This window comes from Schistocerca nitens, chromosome 12 (assembly GCF_023898315.1).
Source record: "Schistocerca nitens isolate TAMUIC-IGC-003100 chromosome 12, iqSchNite1.1, whole genome shotgun sequence".
Classification (NCBI taxonomy): Eukaryota; Metazoa; Arthropoda; class Insecta; order Orthoptera; family Acrididae; genus Schistocerca; species Schistocerca nitens.
The window spans coordinates 83,903,697-83,926,578 of NC_064625.1; the positions used below are offsets into that span (position 1 = coordinate 83,903,697).

Sequence of the window (22,882 nt, forward strand, 5' to 3'; positions counted from 1 at the left end):
CGCTGCTGCATTGACGGAAAGGTCTGAGGAGAGACCTGACGTCGTTAAATGATTAAAAGGAGATGGTAATTAAATTCGTAACTACGAGTGAGCCTGGTGTGGCACCTGGAAGAGGAAGGCGTTCTATGATAGTGGAAGCTGCTGACGGGGTAGTTGTTGCTGTCACTGACGCATGCAGCACGTGTCCCAAAGTAGTGTTAGTGCTCATGCAGTGTCACGGGAGTTGTCCACCCCACGGTGAACAGTACGGAAAGGTTTGTTCAAAAGGCTCTGAGCATTGTGGGACTTAACTGCTGAGGTCATCAGTCCCATAGAACTTAGAACTACTTAAACCTATCTAACCTAAGGACATCACACACACATCCATGCCCGAGGCAGGATTCGAACCTGCGACCGTAGCGGTCACGCGGTTCCAGACTGAAGCGCCTACAGCCGCTCGGTCATAGCGGCCGGCTCACAACTTATTGTCCCGCACTATATTCATAGTGCCCCTGCCCATTATATTCATTACTCGCGGCCTGCTGCCGATTCCCATAATCGTTCTGGTACTGTTTGTGCATCTTCACAGAAGAAGATGGTCAAATAAATGGTCGGTGAGCCATATATATGTGTGTGTGTGAAGAGGGTATCTGTTATGTAACTTTACTGGCGGATTAAAACTGTGTGCCGGACCGAGACTCGAACTCGGGACCTTTGCCTTCCGTGGGCAAGTGCTCTACCATCTGAGCTAACCAAGCACGACTCACGCCCGGTCATCACAGCTTTACTTCCGCCAGTACCTCCTACTTTCAAACTTCATAGAAGTTCTTCCGTGAATCTAACAGAACTAGCACTCCTGGAAGAAAGGATATTGCGCAGACATGGCCTAGCCACAGGCTGGGAGATGTTGGTTCCAGAATGAGATTTTCACTCTGCGGCGGAGGGTGCGCTGTTATGAAACTTTCCTAGACAATTACAACTTTGTGCCGAACGGAGACTCGAACTCGGGACCTCTGCATAGGTCCCGAGTTCGAGTCTCGGTCCGGCACACAGTTGTAATCTGCCAGGAAAGTTTGGTAACAGCGCATACTTCGCTGCAGAGTGAAAATCCCATTAGAACAGTTACCATCTTCATATACAGGGTGTTACAAAAAGGTACGGCCAAACTTTCAGGAAACATTCCTCACACACAAATAAAGAAATGATGTTATGTGGACATGTGTCCGGAAACGCTTAATTTCCATGTTAGACCTCATTTTAGTTTCGTCACCTACGCTTCCACCTACGCTCAACGAAGCACGTTATCATCATTTCATACGGGATACTCTACCTGTGACAGAGCACTGAAAGAACTGAATCGAAACAAGGCCCCCGGAGTAGACAACATTCCATTGGAACTACTGGCGGCCTTGGGAGAGCCAGTCCTGACAAAACTCTACCATCTGGTGAGCAAGATGTATGAAACAGGCGAAATACCCTCAGACTTCAAGAAGAATATAATAATTCCAATCCCAAAGAAAGCAGGTGTTGACAGATGTGAAACTTACCGAACTATCAGTTTAATAAGCCACGGCTGCAAAATACTAACGCGAATTCTTTACAGACGAATGGAAAAACTAGCAGAAGCCGACCTCGGGGAAGATCAGTTTGGATTCCGTAGAAATACTGGAACACGTGAGGCAATACTGACCTTACGACTTATCTTAGAAGAAAGATTAAGGAAAGGCAAACCTACGTTTCTAGCATTTGTTGACTTAGAGAAAGTTTTTGACAATGTTAACTGGAATACTCTCTTTCAAATTCTAAAGGTGGCAGGGGTAAAATACAGGGAGCGAAAGGCTATTTACAATTTGTACAGAAACCAGATGGCAGTTATAAGAGTCGAGCGGCATGAAAGGGAAGCAGTGGTTGGGAAGGGAGTAAGACAGGGTTGTAGCCTCTCCCCGATGTTATTCAATCTGTATATTGAGCAAGCAGTAAAGGAAACAAAAGAAAAATTCGGAGTAGGTATTAAAATCCATGGAGAAGAAATAAAAACTTTGAGGTTTGCCGATGACATTGTAATTCTGTCAGATACAGCAAAGGACTTGGAAGAGCAGTTGAATGGAATGGATAGCGTCTTGAAAGGAGGATATAAGATGAACATCAACAAAAGCAAAACGAGGATAATGGAATGTAGTCGAATTAAGTCGGGTGATGTTGAGGGTATTAGATTAGGAAATGAGACACTTGAAGTAGTAAAGGAGTTTTGCTATTCGGGGAGCAAAGTAACTGATGATGGTCGAAGTAGGGAGGACATAAAATGTAGACTGGCAATGGCAAGGAAAGCGTTTCTGAAGAAGAGAAATTTGTTAACATCGAGTATAGATTTAAGTGTCATGAAATCATTTCTGAAAGTATTTGTATGGAGTGTAGCCATGTATGGAAGTGAAACATGGACGGTAAATAGTTTGGACAAGAAGAGAATAGAAGCTTTCGAAATGTGGTGCTACAGAAGAATGCTGAAGATTAGATGGGTAGATCACATAACTAATGAGGAGGGGAGAAGAGGAGTTTGTGGCACAACTTGACCAGAAGAAGGGATAGGTTGGTAGGACATGTTCTGAGGCATCAAGGGATCACCAATTTAGTATTGGAGGGCAGCGTGGAGGGTAAAAATCGTAGGGGGAGACCAAGAGATGAATACACTAAGCAGATTCAGAAGGATGTAGGTTGCAGTAGGTACTGGGAGATGAAGAAGCTTGCACAGGATAGAGTAGCATGGAGAGCTGCATCAAACCAGTCTCAGGACTGAAGACAACAACTACTCTACCTGTGCTGCTAGAGCATGTGCCTTTGCAAATACGACACAACATGTGGTTCATGCACGACAGAGCTCCTACACATTTCAGTCGAAGTGTTTGTACGCTTCTCAACAACAGATTCAGTGACCGATGGATTGGTAGAGGCGGACCAATTCCATGGCCTCCACGCTCTCCTGACCTCAACCCTCTTGACTTTTATTTATGGGGGGCATTTGAAAGCTCTTGTCTACGCAACCGCGGTACCACATGTAGAGACTCTTCGTGCTCGTATTGTGGACGGCTGTGATACAATACACCATTGTCCAGGGCTGCATCAGCGCATCAGGGATTACATGCGACGGAGGGTGGATGCATGTATCCTCGCTAACGGAGCACATTTTGATCATTTCCTGTAACAATGTATTTGAAGTCAAGCTGGTACGTTCTGTTGCTGTGTGTTTCCATTCCATGATTAATGTGATTTGAAGATAAGTAATAAAATGAGCTCTAACATGGAAAGTAAGCGTTTCCGGCCACATGTTGAATGGTGGCTACACTGAGCCACAGCGCCAGAGATTGCGCCAAAGAGTATTATTCAGCCGCCTCCACTGGCAGTTCTTGCCGAGAAGTTGCGGTAGTGAGTGCTTGTTCAGATTTTGTAGTATTGTTTTGATGGGCTAGACACCAGATGTTATTGGATTGGTAGGCTGTAATGATCAGAGTGTGCTTTTCGTCAATATATATGAAGGTAAAAAAATTCCTTTTTTTTTTATTATTTCAATGTCTTAAACAATAATGCCTCTTGGTTACAGGTTCAGTCAACAAAGCATCTGGCTCGTGTTCCTTGTATTAGACTGCATTTCTGGTTTATTACTTCAGTATAAATGGTATTTAAAATATCTTGTCGTATTGAGGAAGAACCGTGCCAGATGTGTACGTTGAATCACACTTCCACACACAGAACAGCGACACTTGTGCCTTGATGTTTCGTAGGTTTTATAGTTGCTGGGGACTTAATTAATTAATTATGTTAACGGAAGTTTTCTTTCATTCTTTGTTGTTATTCTATGCAGTCAGATTGCGTACTGTACCAGACAGGGCCAACCGGTTACGCGACTCGTAATCGGACAGATAGCGACTAAAATTAAAAGTATTTGCATTCATTATATAATTAAGCCCCCATGCAATGTCCACATGACATATTCTCTTTCTTTGTGTGTGAGGAATGTTTCCTGAACGTTTGGCCGTACCTTTTTGTAACACCCTGTATAAATATGGAATTCTCCTGTTGCCCCTCATCCATAGTTCTCCGTATATCATGACAGAAAAGGACTAGCTGTGTTTCGCACGAGAGATGCTTTCAAAAACTGTGCTGATTCGTGGACATAAGCTGCTTTGCCTCAAGAAAATTTATTATGTAGCGAACTGCTGATCGCGTCGTTTTACGGATGCAGCATTTCGTCGACGTCTCCGGGGCTCATATTGAAGAAATTGCGTAAGCGGGGGGTTAATAACAAAATCAGCGTTATGCCTTTCTTACTCTTTTGACCTTTTCTGCAGAGGACCCGTTCCTGGTCCATTACATATGGGAACATTCCTATACGCCCTTCTTGCTTTCACAGCGCCAGATTTGCACCTGGTTGCCAAAATCGGAACTAAATTTTTCTCCAGCATAAATCGGTTCTGCATTAACACTTTGGAATGTGTGGCAAGTTTCGCTACCATATGATACTTCAGCCAACACTGGACCCCAGTGGGTAGCTGTACTACAGTTATAACCACCGTGGCTCCAAAGAGGGTCGGCCAACTCGAGGGGCTCAAGTCTAGTCATCCGAGCGCCCTTTTTGCACAGCGACGACCGCGCAGCGCAGCTACCTGTCGGAGTTGTGTTGCTAGCCGACGCTGCCTCACTGTAGCCCATCGGCATACCTAGGGTGGCTACGCCCAGGTGTCTGCAGGCTCCTCCTGCCAGCGACGCCTTCCTCCGGTGTCCAGAGCGGGTGATCCATGGTCCGGGACACGGCCGCCGTGAGATTTATCTCGGCCGCCGGTCGCTCACAAGTCCCTCCTATTAAAATATGGGACTCGCACCTCGGCCCCTCTGCCTATTCTGTGTCTTTTTCAGACCTTCTGCCCAGTGATTTAGGTGTATTGTATGTAAAACACACTTTCGTACATATTTTATGCCTGGCGCAGACGGCGATGCTTCGTGCTGCTGCCGCTACACCCCATTGTCACACTCACACACACACACACACACACACACACACACACACACACACACACACACACACGACAAGCACGCACGCACGCACTGATGCAGACAGAATGTTGGCTGAAACCGGATGTTAATTACAATGAAATTCTAAACTCCGACTGGAATGTGTACAGGAAATACGCTGGTGGCGTGTTTGTAGCAGTAAGATACACAGTAATTCACGAAGATATACAAATATTTTAAAAGGCAATATCTTGTACATGGCTGCACGTTCAGAGACCGTGAATAGTTAAAATTGAAACAAAATCAGCCCTCGGTCACTATTTATAACAAATTAACCTGGTTTCTACACTGCTAGGAGTGTCTTCTTCAGAATTTAAATCAAAGAATGGTCTATAAGAGACACTTCTAGCACTGTCGAAACCAGGTTAATTTGTTATAAATAGTGACCGAGGGCTGATTTTCTTTCAATTCTATTTTAAAATGTTATTCTACAAGTAAAGAAAAAAAGTTCATATCAATATAAGTCCGCAAGTGTTTAGTTGCGGAGTTACGGCTAATAAAATATTTTGCCTGAAATTTAGCGACTTCGCTAAAATGAAGCCATCGCAAAACTGTACGAGGTCAAAGTAAAGCACGCTTTCCATTTACTTTGTTGTTGTTGATCTGCTGAATCTAATGAAACATGTCCCAGACGTGTATCTGCAATACTTTGCCAGAACATCCACAGAACCAAAGAAGTAATTTCGTAAAATTTTTAATTTATCAACTGCTTCGCCCAATTTGTTTTTTAAATACCAGACAACTGCCCGAAGTTCTCAACAGAAGTTGTAAAGAATTTAATTTTGGAAAAAATAATGGTAATAACGTTAGCTGAAACTGTTTGAATGTCAGATAATCTGCTTTTATTAAGCACCCGTGAATTCATCTTAAACCGAAAAACAACAAAGCTCATCGTTAAGGAAGTTGGAGAGCATACACACAATTTCACAAGAAATGCTCTAAAATCTCTCCACCGAGTTCAGTGCATTTAGCTGCACGTGTATGATATTGTTGCTCGTTTCAGTTTCACAGGATTGTTCTTAATTTCGTCTATTGCATCACTACGTGGTTTCACTTAAATACACTGTTGTTATTATGTTCTTTCACTGAACAATACAGAAAACTAACTCGTTTCAAGGTTAGGAAACAGCTTGAAACAACGCACTAACGGCTGCCAACAACGACATAAACGTTTCGACATTATTAATGGAAAGTAAACAAATTTACTTGTATAATAATCTTTGCTTCTCTGGATGTTCTGGAAAACTACTGCAGATACACGTCTGGGAGATGTTTTATTAGATTCACCAGACCAACAACAACAAAATAAATGTTAATTGTGTTTTACTTTAACCTCGTGCTGTTTTGCGATGGCTTCATATTAGCGAAGTCGATAAATTTCAGGCAAAATTTGTTATTAGCCGTAACTCCGTAACTAAACATTTGCGGACCTACCTTTATATGAACTTCTTTCTTTAGTTTTGCTTGTAGAATAACATATTCAGATATTTGCATATCTTCCTGAATTACCCTGTATATTTAGTGAAAGTATTACAGATACCAGATGTGAAATACACTACTGGCCATTAAAATTGCTACACCAAGAAGAAATGCAGATGATAAATATTCATTGGACAAATATACTAGAACTGACAAATGTGATTACATTTTCACGCATTTTGGGTGCATAGATCCTGAGAAATCAGTACCCAGAACAACCACCTTTGGTCGTAATAACGACCTTGATACGCCTGGGCATTAAGTCAAACGGAGCTTGGATGGCGTGTACTGGTACAGCTGCCCATGCAGCTTCTACACGATACCACACTTCATCAAGAGTAGTGTAGTGACTGGCGTATTGTGACGAGCCAGTTGCTGTGCCACCATTGACCAGACGTTTCCGATTTGGTGAGAGATCTGGAGAATGTGCTGGCCAGGACAGCAGTCGAACACTTTCTGTATCCAGAAAGGCCCGTACGGGACCTGCAACATGCGGTTGTGCATTATCCTGCTGAAATGTAGGGTTTCGCAGGGATCGAATGAAGGGTAGAGCCACGGTTCGTAACACATCTGAAATGTAACGTCCACTGTTCCAAGTGCCGTCAATGCGAACAAGGGGTGACCGAGACGTATAACCAATGGCACCCCATACCATCACGGCGGGTGATACGCCAGTATGGCGATGACGAATACACGCTTCAAATGTGAGTTCACCGTGATGTCGCCAAACACGGATGCGACCATCATGATGCTGTAAACAGAACCTGGATTCATCCGAAAAAATGACGTTTTGCCATTCGTGCACCCAGGTTCGTCGTTGACTACGCCGTCGTAGGCGCTCCTGTCTGTGATGCAGCGTCAAGGGTAACCGCAGCCATGGTGTCAGAGCTGATAGTCTATGCTGCTGCAAAACGTCGTCGAACTGTTCGTGCAGATGGCTGTTCTCTTGCAAACGTCCCCATCTGTTGACTTAGGGATCGAGACATGGCTGAACGATCCGTTACAGCCATGCGGATAAGATGCCTGTCATCTCGACTGCTAGTGATACGAGGCCGATGGGCTCCAGCACGGCGTTCCGTATTACCCTCCTGAAGCCACCGATTCCATATTCTGCTAACAGTCATTGGATCTCGAACAACGCGAGCAGCAATGTCGCGATACGATAAACCGCAATCGCGATAGGCTGCAATCCGACCTTTATCAAAGTCGGAAACGTGTTGGTACGCATTTCTCCTCGTTACACGAGGCATCACAACAACGTTACACCAGGCAACGCCGGTCAACTGCTGTTTGTGTATGAGAAATCGGTTTGGAAATTTTTCACATGTCAGCACGTTGTAGGTGTCGCCACCGGCGCCTACCTTGTGTGAATGGTCTGATATTACTTTGAGCATTTCATCAGCGGACAAACTCGTGAAGATAACATCTTGACCTGCTGGTGACTGATCCAAACTTTTCCACTCAGTGTATAACAGGGAATCAGTGATCGTAATGCCGTTACAGAATTGCTGAACATGGATGTACATGGGAATACATAGTAAAGTACTGTAAAGTATCCCTTTCAAAATGAAATACAAAAATTTGACTGAAAAGTATCGAATGTACTTAACTCCTCCGAAAACTAATTTTAGGTGTCGCGACCTATCACAGTATCCACAGCACGAGCAGACAAGTATAGATATGAAATGATAATTAAATAGACACCCTAGCTGCAAGCAGGCGTTGATACACTTCATTGGGGACATGTTGAAAATGTGTGCCCCGACCGGGACTCGAACCCGGGATCTCCTGCTTACATGGCAGACGCTCTATCCATCTGAGCCACCGCGGGCACAGAGGATAGTGCGTCTGCAAGGACTTATCCCTTGCACGCTCCCCGTGAGATCCACATTCCCAACATGTCCACAACACTACATTCGTAGTGCGCCTAGTAGATGTTTGCATCATACTCATTACTCGTGGCAGATTAATCTACCAAGTCCCGTACGAGTTCGGGCATAGCGTGCCCGGTCGGGGCACACATTTTCAACATGTCCCCAATGAAGTGTATCAACGCCTGCTTGCAGCTAGGGTGTCTATTTAATTATCATTTCATTTCTAGCAAAGCTGCATGGTCATCCACGATAACTGTTCTTTCGGGAACAGATATTACCGTCATATATATAGTTAAAAGTATAGATATGATATCATGAGTTTAATTTTGATTAAATTCTTCTACTGTTGGTTGAAATAAAACTCTTCCGTTACCTGGTTTCGTAGCGGTCAGATTGACAGTCGTTGCTCGGGTGCGGATAAGGTTAGTGACGGCGACCGTGGTAATATGAAGTTTAACGCCTCAGAATGTTTTGGATTATACAAAAATGTTGATTCGGATATCGTGACAGGGTATTTAGACTGCAAGGTTGCACTCACATACGAGGCATGTTCAGAAAGGAAGTGTACTGTGACAGTAACGAGCAATGGTATTTTAAGGGTTGGCAACACTGAGTGTTGGTGGGGGATCCCCCTGACCAGAGGGAGCATCGCAGGGACATGGTATTATGTAAACTCACGTCACTTGTACAGTTGCGTCAAAGGTGTTGGTAAGAGATTCAGTAAAGTGCGAGCCACGTGCTGTTATCTGCTTCTTACTCACGTAAGGAATATCACATACCGAAAGTTTTTCGCAAATCAGTACTGTCAACGGCGTAGTTGTTACGAACAGAATCAGTGAGTTTAGTGGAGCCAGAACGAATGTTAATGACGAACATTGGAGTAGAAGACCTTCCTGTTTGAATGATGGGTTGGTGCAGGGGATCGACGAAACATCGTAAAGACCGCCGATTCAAGTGAATGAAATTTCTGCTACGTTCCTACAACTCTCCAGACCTCTCTTCTACGGGACACCCACAGAAAGTCTGGGATACCGGAACCGTGCGCGAGATGGCTTCCAAAACAGCTGACAGAGAAGCACAAGAAAAATCGGGTCAATAGTGTCCGTGAGTCTCATGAGCATCTTGGAAAGGATGATGAGAGTTTTCCAAGTGCTTTTACGACTGGATATCAAACGTGGGGGCTCATTATCCGCCTAAAATAGGCAGTCGTTAATGTACTGTCGTACCTATTCTCCATGCCATTAGATGTCGCTACTGTAACTCTGCACATATGCTTTCCGTAGTTATTCTACCAACTTCATGTTATTTAATTGATTCCATAAGCTTGTTCTTGTTTATGTAACTACTTTTAGCTAAAACGACCGCAAGAGCCTCTAGAGGTTTACATTTTAATTTTGCCAGGATTTCGTATTATTCCACATATCAAGCAACGTGCTGGCTTGGCTCTTGTTCGCGAAAGGATTCGTTTTACTCGTCGACGTTTGGATTCTGTTTCCAAAGAATTGTATCGTTTTCATTTAATGGTTGCATCTGAAGTGTCTGATTTCACTTGGGATTGGTTGGACGGTGCCTCATGGACCCAAGCTGACTGGGAGTACAACTCCGTTACTGCCCGGCATTTGGCAAAGTTTGAACGTTTTCATCGCGCGGAGTCGGATGTTATATCTCGACGTTCTGTGATAAATCTCACAGAGAAATCTTTTGACGACGCAACCTTATCCGTGCTAGGGAAGGGTTTAAATTTTGCACCCACTCCGAAGAATTTGCCGGTAGTTGATTTTATTAGTTCAATTGAACAGGCAGTTTGCAAACTACCTCCTGACGCTGCAGAGGAAGTTAGGAGGGAGGCATGCCGTGTTTTGACTAGGGCTCGTCCACCCAAGAGTAATGTAACAGCAGCAGAGAGGGCTGCTTTACGCTCTCTCAAAGTTGATCCCAGTATTGTTATTTTACCTGCTGACAAGGGCAATGCCACCGTTGTTTTAAATAAACCTGATTATGTACAAAAGATGCAACGTTTACTATCTGATTCAGCGTATCGCAGAATCGATGCTGACCCCACGAAAAGTGTTGAGAGAAAGACCAACAGCCTCTTGAAGAAAAGTGGTTTTTCGCAGGACACAATCAAGAGGCTTAACACCTATAGTGCCGTTCCCCCTAGGTTATATGGCCTTCCAAAGGTTCATAAGGAAGGGGTTCCTTTCCGTCCTATAGTGAGTAACATCGGCGCTCCGACATATCGTGTATCCAAGCATCTTGCTTCTCTGTTGAGTCCACAAGTAGGACAGTGTGAACATCATATCAGGAACTCAGCTGATTTTTTACGTCGTTTGGAGGGACTGAGGCTGAATGACTCTGATATTTTAGTGAGTTTCGATGTGGTCTCTCTCTTCACTCGTGTTCCTCTGTCTGATTCGTTGCGGTTAATTGAAGCCAGGTTTGGTGCTGATTTAACTAATCTCTTTAGGCATGTGTTGACATCCACTTACTTTTTATTTAATGACCAGTATTACGAGCAGACAGATGGAGTTGCGATGGGTAGTCCGTTGTCTCCTGTGATCGCAAATTTATTTATGGAAGACTTCGAGGAACGTGCATTGGAGTCGGCGCCTTTAAAACCCGCCTGTTTCTTTAGATACGTTGACGATACCTTCGTTGTTTGGCCTCACGGTAGGGAAAATTTGAATGTCTTTCTAGAACATCTGAACTCGATCCACCCGAACATTCGTTTTACGATGGAGGTGGAAGAGGATGGTTGCCTTCCCTTTCTCGACGTGTTGGTTAGGAGGAAGGATGATGGATCATTGGGACATGCAGTCTACAGGAAACGTACTCACACCGATTTGTACTTACAAGCTAATAGTTGTCACCATTCGGCTCAGCGTGAAGGGGTACTTCGTACCTTGGTACACAGGGCACATGTCGTTTCTGACGCTGAGACTTTGCCAGCTGAGCTGTCCCATCTTGAAGTTACATTTCGTCAAAATGGCTATAGTGATAGACAGATTGAACGTGCGTTGCGCTATCGACCAACTGTACATCGGGTGATTGATGATAATTCTGAGTCAACACCTAAGTCTACTGCCTTTTTGCCTTACGTAGGAAACACGTCCAATAAGATCGGTCGTATTTTACGGAAATACGATGTGAAATGTGTTTTCCGACCTCCATCTAAAATTAGAGCACTTTTGAGTTCCGTTAAGGATGATCTTGGATTGCGTAAGGCAGGTGTGTATCGTATTCCCTGTAGCTGCGGTATGGCATATATTGGTCAAACTATCAGGACCGTGGAGGACAGATGTACTGAGCATAAACGGCACACACGATTACAGCAGCCAAATAGATCTGCTATTGCCGAACATTGCTTGGATACTGGTCACCCCATGTTATATAATAACACCGAGATATTGGCATGCACGTCCAGCTATTGGGACAGTGTCATTAAGGAGGCAGTTGAGATTAAACTAGCGAGCAACCTCGTTAACAGGGATGGAGGTTTCTGTTTAAACTCTGTTTGGAATCCGGCTCTCTCCCTTGTCAAAAAACAGAGGAACAGAGTCAATGCTGCCTCACCTGTGAATTCATAGTCTCACTATCGATAGCTCTGACTTTGGTCATCTTTGGTGGCACTAGTGTTCAGTGTGTGTGTTATCTTTCCTGCTTCTGTCGCAGAACCGAGGTATTAAATTTGCATGCACGCCGCCTGTCCGTTGCAGTTTGCCTTGAAAATGGCGGGGTGTTCTCCCGCCGAAATATCGGCGGTCGCTGAAAGTGTTACCTGGCTGAATTCCCGGAAGTTATTTGAAATATTCCACATATTGTATGCCAAGAAATAGGGAAAATTCATGTGTCATCATTTAACCATTTTCTTCTAACAATTTTAAATTTAACTTCATTCGTGTTTTCAATTAATACACCTTTATCACTGTAACAACTTACACATTTGGCAAACCCGCTGTATACTTGACCTGTTGTACTCTTCATTTATTACATACTGTAAAATTCTCATAACTGACAAATATGCTTTGCAGATTTTGTGTATATCTAGTGACGAAGGCACCATGGCTTAATTTCATTACGACATGGTATAAAACAGGTATGCCTCGTCATATTTTAAGCCTATGTTTTCATGTCCATGAAAGTAATAATTTTTCATTACGGCAAAATTTATTCTTCTAAGACTTAATCTGTTCACTAGTTGGGTTTCATTTCCCATTTTTGCTGCAGATCTGAAGACGGTCATTGCTGACCGAAACCGGTGCTCTAACGACCAAAAGTTTTCTGATGATTGGTGTAGAGTAATCAGTTACAGTACGAATGTTATGTTTAGCAAAGCGACAAGACACATATATCACAGTGTCTGACAGGTCAACATGAAAATTTCATCTCTGGCACTGACAATGCTGAGCACAAATGGACAAAGTTGAAGAGCAAGTACTATTCGCTTTAGAAACGTATGTGCCGAGCAAAATTGTGTGAAGTGGAAAAGACTCAATGTGGTTAGACAGTAGTGTCAGGAAGTTGCTGCGAAAGCAAAGGGGGCTTAACTGAAAGCTTAAACGGAGGCAAAGCCGCCAACGAGGCCAAAATTAGCGTGCGTAAAGAGGGCCATGCATGATTAGTGTGAAGCATTCAAAGGATTTGAAATAAAATTGTATCTACCGACTACGCAAAAAATACTAAGAAGTTATGGTCTTACGTTAAATTAGCAAAGGGTTCGAAGCCGTCTGATCGGATACTCTGTGACTTAAATGGCTCTGAAACGGAGGATGACACAGAAAAGGCAAAAATACTAAACGTGTTACTCTAAAATTGTTTCCTAATCTGCGTTCCTGTATGTCTTTCTTGCATTGACAGCACCAAATTTACACTTTGTGAGCAAGAATTCGAATTATTTTTTTCCAGTGTAAATCGGTTCCGCATTAACGCATTAGAATAGCTAGCAAGTGATTGCAGCCCACACTGCAACTCTGTGACTACTTGCAGTTCAGTTGAAACAGCCCGGTATCTACGAGTATATAGAAGTAGAACGATGTGTAAGTACGGTAGACGTCTCCTACAGTTCTACTTCTGCTCCCACTACGAGTTGTGCTTACAGCCCTCTTCTCCATTTCCCCCTCCCCCACCTCACCATCACCACCTACCAGTTCCCAAAGCAGTTCGCGGCTCCATCCTTTACGTCTTAGTTCAATTCCGAGCTTGCACCGAACGCGATACACGCGAGATAACAAAACCCGCACCTTTGCAACTTTACCTCCCCCACCACCTCTTCTCTCTGTCACTACCCCCTCTCCACTCACCCTCCCCTCTCCACCCACTGGTCCCCGGAAGCCGCTAGCTAGCTCTCCGCTCCCCTCTCCCCGCCCCTTCTTTCCCACTGTGATTTATCGATATTGTTAAGTCCTCTCGAATATATATGTAAAAAGGGCGGTCGCTTTCCTTTTCTGAGCTGCGTCTCTCTCTCTCTCTCTCTCTCTCTCTCTCTCTCTCTCTCTCTGCTGCCGTCGCCATGTGTCGCTGTCTCCATCGGCCGCGTGTTCCGTGCTCGGCCGGTCCAGAGATTTATTCGCACCCGCTTGAGTTACCGCTTGTCCGGTCGGCTTTTGTGGCCCGCCGTGGTGCAGCGTGGCGTGTGACTCGGTGCGCGTGAATGTGCGTGTGTGTGCGTTCGCGCGCACGCACCCGTCGCGCTGGAAGTGCGTGCGTGTGCGTGTGTGTGTGTGTGTGTGTGTGTACCGGCGTGGGCGGGCCCGGTAGGCCGGTGTTCCGTGTAGCGTCTCAATCCCGCGGACACGCCCACTCGGCATTGCCCGCCTTAACGTGGCTTGTGACGTCTACCATCTTACTGGACTAGAGCAGCAATGGGCACATTTGTTTTAACAATAAAATTCATCGCAGTCAAGTACTTTCAAATGTGGCATCTACTGTACGACCGTGAATCATGCATTGTAGGTGATTGTACAGGGTGTTCCACGGGAAACAGTATATTTGCAAATGGCGACCCTTCTGATGTGCAGATGTGATCACGCTATCAACTTCGGTGATCTCACGGGCACCGGTGTATCCACTGTGACAAGGCCGTTGCAGGAACTCAGGCCAACATAAAAAAATTAATAGAAGTTCGTTTATTACAACTGTCGCGAAATAAGCCGCTGGTAGGACGACATACGAATTTCTCTATAACATCAGAGAGAGACGGAATATAACGGTTTTTCACTTGTTCAGCTGACAGACACATTCCAAGACTGATATGCTACCTATCTGTACAAATTAAAGACAGATTAATTAATAAGTATGTGCAACATAGGTGAGTTTTGATACATATCGATGTGCCACTAGAAATAACTATTATTAGATTTCTGTGTTCTAATTTCGACAGGATTTTGGGGTAATAGCACTTACATCGACTCTCAACAAAATTATGCATAAAATACACTGACGAAACAACCACAGCGCCAAAGAGGAGTTGTGCGACATAAAAATAGGTTGTAGGCGTGTTTTTACAAATGAAAAATATCTCTCTTCAAATTTCACGGAGGTAGCTAGTAGCGCCACTATGAGGATGCAAATACACTACTGCCCATTAAAATTACTACACCACGAAGATGACGTGCTATAGACGCGAAATTTAACCGACTGAAAGAAGATGCTTTGATATGCAAATGATTACCTTTACAGACTATCCACACAAGGTTGGCACCGGTGGCGACACCTACAACTAGCTGACATGGGGAAAGTTTCCAACCGATTTCTCATACACAAACAGCAGTTTACCGGCGATGCCTGGTGAAACGTTGTTGTGATGCCTCGTGTAAGGAGGAGAAATGCGTACCATCACGTTTACGACTTTGATAAAGGTCGGATTGTAGCCTATGACGATTGCGGTTTATCGTATCGCGATATTGCTGCTCGCGTTGGTCGAGATCAAATGACTGTTGGCAGAATATGGAATCGGTGGGTTCAGGAGGGTAATACGGAACGCCGTGCTGGATCCCAAAGGCCTCGTATCACTAGCAGTCGAGATGACAGACATCTTATCCGCATGGCCGTTACGGATCGTGCAGCCACGTCTCGATCCCTGAGTCACCAGATGGGGACGTTTGGAAGAGAACAACCATCTGCACGAACTGTTCGACAACGTTTCCAGCAGCATGGACTATCAGCTCGGAGACCATGGCTGCGGTTATCCTTGACGCTTCATCATAGACAGGAGCGCCTGCGATCGTGTACTCAAAGACGAACCTGGGTGCACGAATGGCAAAACGTCATTTTTTTGGATGAATACAGGTACTGTTTACAGCATCATGATGGTCGCATCCGTGTATGGCGACATCGCAGTGAACACACATTGCAAGCGTGTATTCGTCATCGCCATACTGGCATATAACCCAGCGTGATGGTATGGGGTGCCATTGGTTACACGTCTCAGTTGCCTCTTGTTCGCATTGACGGCACTTTGAACAGTAGACGTTACATTTCAGATGTGTTACGACCCGTTGAGAGGCCAGACAGACATGTGGTTCCTGAAGAGGGGCAGCAGCCTTTTCAGTAGTTGCAGGGGCCACAGTCTGCATGATTGACTGATCTGGCCTTGTAACATTAACCAAAACGGCCTTGCTGTGCTGGTACTGCGAACGGCTGAAAGCAAGGGGAAACTACAGCCGTATTTTTTCCCGAGGTCATGCAGCTTTACTGTATGATTAAATGATGATGGCGTCCTCTTGGGTAAAATATTCCGGAGGTAAAATAGTCCCCCATTCGGATCTCCGGGCGGGGACTACTCAAGAGGACGTGTTACCAGGAGAAAGAGAACCGGCGTTCTACGGATTGGAGCGTGGAATGTCAGGTCCCTTAATCGGGCAGGTAGGTTAGAAAATTTGAAAAGGGAAATGGATAGGTTAAAGTTAGATATAGTGGGAATTAGTGAAGTTCGGTGGCAGGAGGAGCAAGACTTTTGGTCTGGTGATTACAGGGTTATAAATACAAAATGAAATAGGGGTAATGCAGGAGTAGGTTTAATAATGAATAAAAAAATAGGAGTGCGGGTTAGCTACTACAAACAGCATAGTGAACGCATTATTGCGGCCAAGATAGACACAAAGCCCATGCCTACTACAGTAGTACAAGTTTATATGCCAACTAGCTCTGCAGATGATGAAGAAATAGATGAAATGTATGACGAGGTAAAAGAAATCATTCAGGTAGTGAAGGGAGACGAAACTTAAATAGTCATGGGTGACTGGAATTCAGTAGTGGGAAAAGGTGGAGAAGGAAACGTAATAGGTGAATGTGGATTGGGGGTAAGAAGTGAAAGAGGAAGCCGCGTGGTAGAATTTTGCACAGAGCACAACTTAATCATAGCTAACATTTGGTTCAAAAATCATAAAAGAAGGTTGTATACATGGAAGAAGCCTGGAGATACTGACAGGATTCAGATAGATTATATAATGGTAAGACAGAGATTTAGGAACCAGGTTTTAAATTGTAAGACATTTCCAGGGGCAGATGTGGATTCTGACCACAATCTATCGGTTATGAACTGTAGATTAAAACTGAAGAAACTGCAAAAAGGTGGGAATTTAAGGAGATGGGACCTGGATAAACTGACTAAACCAGAGGTTGTACAGAGTTTCAGGGAGACCATAAGGGAACAATTGACAGGAATGGGGGAAAGAAATACAGTAGAAGAAGAATGGGAAGCTCTGAGGGATGAAGTAGTGAAAGCAGCGGAGGATCAAGTAGGTAAAAAGACGAGGGCTAATAGAAATCCTTGGGTAACAGAAGAAATATTGAATTTAATTGACGAAAGGAGAAAATATAAAAATGCAGTAAATGAAGCAGGCAAAAAGGAATACAAACGTCTCAAAAATGAGATCGACAGGAAGTGCAAAATGCCTAAGCAGGGATGGCTAGAGGACAAATGTAAGGATGTAGAGGCTTGTCTCACTAGGGGTAAGATAGATACTGCCTACAGGAAAATTAAAGAGACGTTTGGAGAGAAGAGAACCACTTGTATGAATATCAAGAACTCAGATGGAAACCCAGTTCTAAGCAAAGAAGGGAAGGCAGAAAGGTGGAAGGAGTATATAGAGGGTTTATACAAGGGCGATGTACTTGAGGACAATATTATGGAAATGGAAGAGGATGTAAATAAAGACCAAATGGGAGATAAGATACTGCGTGAAGAGTTTGTCAGAGTACTGAAAGACCTGAGTCGAAACAAGGCCCCTGGAGTAGACAACATTCCATTAGAACTACTGATGGCCTTGGGAGAGCCAATCATGACAAAACTCTACCATCTGGTGAGCAAGATGTATGAGACAGGCGAAATACCCTCAGACTTCAAGAAGAATATAATAATTCCAATCCCAAAGAAAGCAGGTGTTGACAGATGTGAAAATTACCGAACTATCAGTTTAATAAGTCACAGCTGCAAAATACTAACGCGAATTCTTTACAGACGAATGGAAAAACTGGTAGAAGCGGACCTCGGGGAAGATCAGTTTCGATTCCGTAGAAATGTTGGAACACTTGAGGCAATACTAACCTTACGACTTATCTTAGAAGAAAGATTAAGAAAAGCAAACCTACGTTTCTAGCATTTGTAGACTTGGAGAAAGCTTTTGACAACGTTAACTGGAATACTCTCTTTCAAATTCTGAAGGTGGCAGGGGTAAAATACAGGGAGCGAAAGGCTATTTACAATTTGTACAGAAACCAGATGGCAGTTATAAGAGTCGAGGGGCATGAAAGGGAAGCAGTGGTTGGGAAAGGGGTGAGACAGGGTTGTAGCCTCTCCCCGATGTTATTCAATCTGTAGATTGAGCAAGCAGTAAAGGAAACAAAAGAAAAATTCGGAGTAGGTATAAAAATTCATGGAGAAGAAGTAAAAACTTTGAGGTTCGCCGATGACATTGTAATTCTGTCAGAGACAGCAAAGGACTTGGAAGAGCAGTTGAACGGTATGGACAGTGTCTTGAAAGGAAGATATAAGACGAACATCAACAAAAGCAAAACGAGGATAATGGAATGTAGTCAAATTAAATCGGGTGATGCTGAGGGAATTAGATTAGGAAATGAGACACTTAAAGTAGTAAATGAGTTTTGCTATTTGGGGAGCAAAATAACTGATGATGGTCGAAGTATAGAGGATATCAAATGTAGACTGGCAATGGCAAGGAAATCATTTCTGAAGAACACAAATTTGTTAACATCGAGTATAGATCTAAGTGTCAGGAAGTCGTTTCTGAAAGTATTTGTATGGATATTAGCCATGTACGGAAGTGAAACATGGACGATAACTAGTTTGGACAAGAAGAGAATAGAAGCTTTCGAAAAGTGGTGCTACAGAAGAATGCTGAAGATAAGGTGGGTAGATCACGTAACTAATGAGGAGGTATTGAATAGGATTGGGGAGAAGAGAAGTTTGTGGCACAACTTGAGAAGAAGAAGGGATCGGTTGGTAGGAGATATTCTGAGGCAAGAAGGGACCACCAATTTAGTACTGGAGGGCAGCGTGGAGGGTAAAAATCGTAGAGGGAGAGCAAGAGATGAATACACTAAACAGATTCAGAAGGATGTAGGTTGCAGTAAGTACTGGGAGATGAAGAAGCTTGCACAGGGTAGAGTAGCATGGAGAACTGCATCAAACTAGTCTCAGGACTGAAGACCACAACAACAACAAACGACCCGTGGCTCTATCCTTCATTCTATTCCTGCGAAACCCTACATTTCAGCAGGATAATGCACGACCGCATATATCAGATCCTGTACGGGCCTTTCTGGATACAGAAAATGTTCGACTGCTGCCCTGGGCAGCACATTCTCCATATCTCTCACCAACTGAAAACGTCTGGTCAATAGTGGCCGAGCAACTGGCTCGTCACAACACGCCAGTCACTACTCTTGATGAACTGTGGTATGCTGTTGAAGCTGCATGGGCAGCTGTACCTGTACACGCCATCCAAGCTCTTTTTGGCTCAATGCCCAGGCGTATCAAGGTCGTTATTACGGCAAGAGGTGGTTGTTCTGGGTACTGATTTCTCTGGATCTATACACCCAAAATGCTTGAAAGTGTAATCACATGTCAGTTCTAGTATAATATATTTGTCCAACGAATACCCGTTTAACATTTGCGTTTCTTCTTGGTGTAGACCCGTGGTCTAGGGGTAGCGTCTTTGATTCATAATCAAAACATCTTTGGTCCCGGGTTCGATCCCCGCCACTGCCTAAATTTTGATAAATAATCAGCATTGGCGGCCGAAGACTTCCGGCATAAGAAGTCAGCCTCATTCTGCCAACGGCCTTGTCAAAGAGGGCGGAGGAGCGGATAGAGGATTCACGGCACTCTCTTGTCCCAGGGCTGGGAAATTGCCCCCAAAGGCGGAACAATCAGCAATGATCAACGACATGAGGATTCAGAAGGCAATGGAAACCACTGCATACTGGATTGTAAGGCGTACCCAGGAGCAGATATAGACTCAGATCACAATATAGTAGTGATGAAGAGTAGGCTGAAGTTCAAGACATTAGTCAGGAAGAATCAATACGCAAAGAAGTGGGATACGGAAGTACTAAGGAATGACGAGATACGTTTGAAATTCTCTAACGCTATAGATACAGCAATAAGGAATAGCGCAGTAGGCAGTACAGTTGAAGAGGAATGGACATCTCTAAAAAGGGCCATCACAGAAGTTGGGAAGAAAAACATAGGTACAAAGAAGGTAGCTGCGAAGAAACCATGGGTAACAGAAGAAATACTTCAGTTGATTGATGAAAGGAGGAAGTATAAACATGTTCCGGGAAAATCAGGAATACAGAAATACAAGTCGCTGAGGAATGAAATAAATAGGAAGTGCAGGGAACCTAAGACGAAATGGCTGCAGGAAAAATGTGAAGACATCGAAAAAGATACGATTGTCGGAAGGACAGACTCAGCATACAGGAAAGTCAAAACAACCTTTGGTGACATTAAAAGCAGCGGTGGTAACATTAAGAGTGCAACGGGAATTCCACTGTTAAATGCAGAGGAGAGAGCAGATAGGTGGAAAGAATACATTGAAATCCTCTATGAGGGTGAAGATTTGTCTGATGTGATAGAAGAAGAAACAGGAGTCGATTTAGAAGAGATAGGGGATCGGAATTTAAAAGAGCTTTGGAGTACTTACGATCAAATAAGGCAGAAGGGATAGATAACATTCCATCAGAATTTCTAAAATCATTGGGGTAAGTGGCAACAAAACGACTATTCACGTTGGTGTGTAGAATATATGAGTCTGGCGACATACCATCTGACTTTCGGAAAAGCATCATCCACACAATTCCGAAGACGGCAAGAGCTGACAAGTGCGCGAATTATCGCACAATCAGCTTAACAGCTCATGCATCGTAGCTGCTTACAAGAATAATATACAGAAGAATGGAAAAGAAAATTGAGAATGCGCTAGGTGACGATCAGTTTGGCTTTAGGAAGTAAAGGGACGAGAGAGGCAATTCTGACGTTACGGCTAATAATGGAAGCAAGGCTAAAGAAAAATCAAGACACTTTCATAGGATTTGTCGACATGGAAAAAGCGTTCGACGATATAAAATGGTGCAAGCTGTTCGAGATTCTGAAAAAAGTAGGGGTAAGCTATAGGGAGAGACGGGTCATATACAATGTGTACAACAACCAAGAGGGAATAATAAGAGTGGACGATCAAGAACGAAGTGCTCGTATTAAGAAGGGTGTAAGACAAGGCTGTAGGCTTTCGCCCCTACTCTTCAATCTGTACATCGAGGAAGCAATGATGGAAATAAAAGAAAGGTTCAGGAGTGGAATTAAAATACAAGGTGAAAGGATATCAGTGATACGATTCGCTGATGATATTGCTATCCTGAGTGATGGTGAAGAAGAATTAAATGATCTGCTGAATGGAATGAACAGTCTAATGAGTACACAGTATGGTTTGAGAGTAAATCGGAGAAAGACGAAGGTAATGAGAAGTAGTAGAAATGAGAACAGCGAGAAACTTAACATCAGGATTGATGGTCACGAAGTCAATGAAGTTAAGGAATTCTGCTACCTATGCAGTAAAATAACCAATGACGGACGGAGCAAGGAGGACATCAAAAGCAGACTCGCTATGGCAAAAAAGGCATTTCTGGCCCAGAGAAGTCTACTAATATCAAATACCGGCCTTAATTTGAGGAAGAAATTTCTGAGGATGTACGTCTGGAGTACAGCATTGTATGGTAGTGAAACATGGACTGTGGGGAAAACCGGAACAGAAGAGAATCGAAGCATTTGAGATGTGGTGCTATAGACGAATGTTGAAAATTAGGTGGACTGATAAGGTAAGGAGTGTGGAGGTTCTACGCAGAATCGGAGAGGAAAGGAATATGTGGAAAACACTGATAAGGAGAAGGGACAGGATGATAGGACATCTGCTAAGACATGAGGGAATGACTTCCATGGTACTAGAGGGAGCTGTAGAGGGCAAAAACTGTAGAGGAAGACAGAGATTGGAATACGTCAAGCAAATAATTGATGACGTAGGTTGCAAGTGCTACTCTGAGATGAAGAGGTTAGCACAGGAAAGGAATTCGTGGCGGGCCGCATCAAACCAGTCAGTAGACTGATGACAAAAAAAAAAAGTGTACGTTTGCCTTAAATACATATTGTAACGGTCATGAGTGTTACTTATCTTTGAGATTGTACGTGGTGAGTTAATGTCACTCAAGAATGCCTTTAATGCGATAAAGACGCCATTATCAGCATTTAACTGAGTTTGAACGAAGTTTTGTACTATGGCTACCGGAAGTTGGATGTTCCTGCTTCGATACTGCAGAGTGACGTGGCAGGAATGTAGGCACTGTACATGACTGCTGGCAGCCGTGGTCGCGGGAATGTACGATTGCAGGACGACCAGGGTCTGGAGAGAGGGAAGACAACCGCGTTTAGCGTAAGGCTCTGTCGCATCGTGGTGCATCTTCAGCAGCAATCTCAGCAGCAGTTGCCACCACAGTGAATCGATGGACTGTTAAAAACTGCTTTCTTTAAGTTCAGCTCCGAGCGACATTCCCTGCAGCGTGGGTTCCACCGACCTCAAACCACTGCCACTGACGACTTCTGTGGTGTCAAGCGAGAGCTCATTGGAGGGCAGGGTGGAGGTCTGTTGAGTTTTCTGATGACAGTTGGTTCTGCCTCGGTGCCAGTGATGTGTTGGTGAGGAGGAGGCCGGTTGATGGCCCGCAACCAACGAAGAGTGTTGCACCTATTTTCAATGTCGTGCGGTACTGTACCCTTTCACCGGAAGAGATCCAAACAATTCAGAAACCTGCTACAACAAGGGGCGTTCAATACGTAACGCGCTACATTTCATTTCTGTAAGCAGAGTACTTTTATTCAGGATTGCAGTACAGTATATTATTGGTTGATTCGGGGGAGGGGACCAAACAACGGTGTATCGGTGCCATCCTATTAGGAAAGGACGGAGAAGGAAGTC

General features: G+C 44.0%; 1 non-coding gene across 1 annotated transcript; it reads right to left on the bottom strand.

The window, feature by feature from the left end:
- Positions 1-8,279: 8,279 nt before the first annotated feature.
- Positions 8,280-8,354, bottom strand: Trnat-ugu (transfer RNA threonine (anticodon UGU)). Its single transcript has one exon. It is a non-coding gene; the product is annotated as a tRNA-Thr (tRNA).
- Between the last annotated feature and the right edge of the window lie 14,528 nt (positions 8,355-22,882).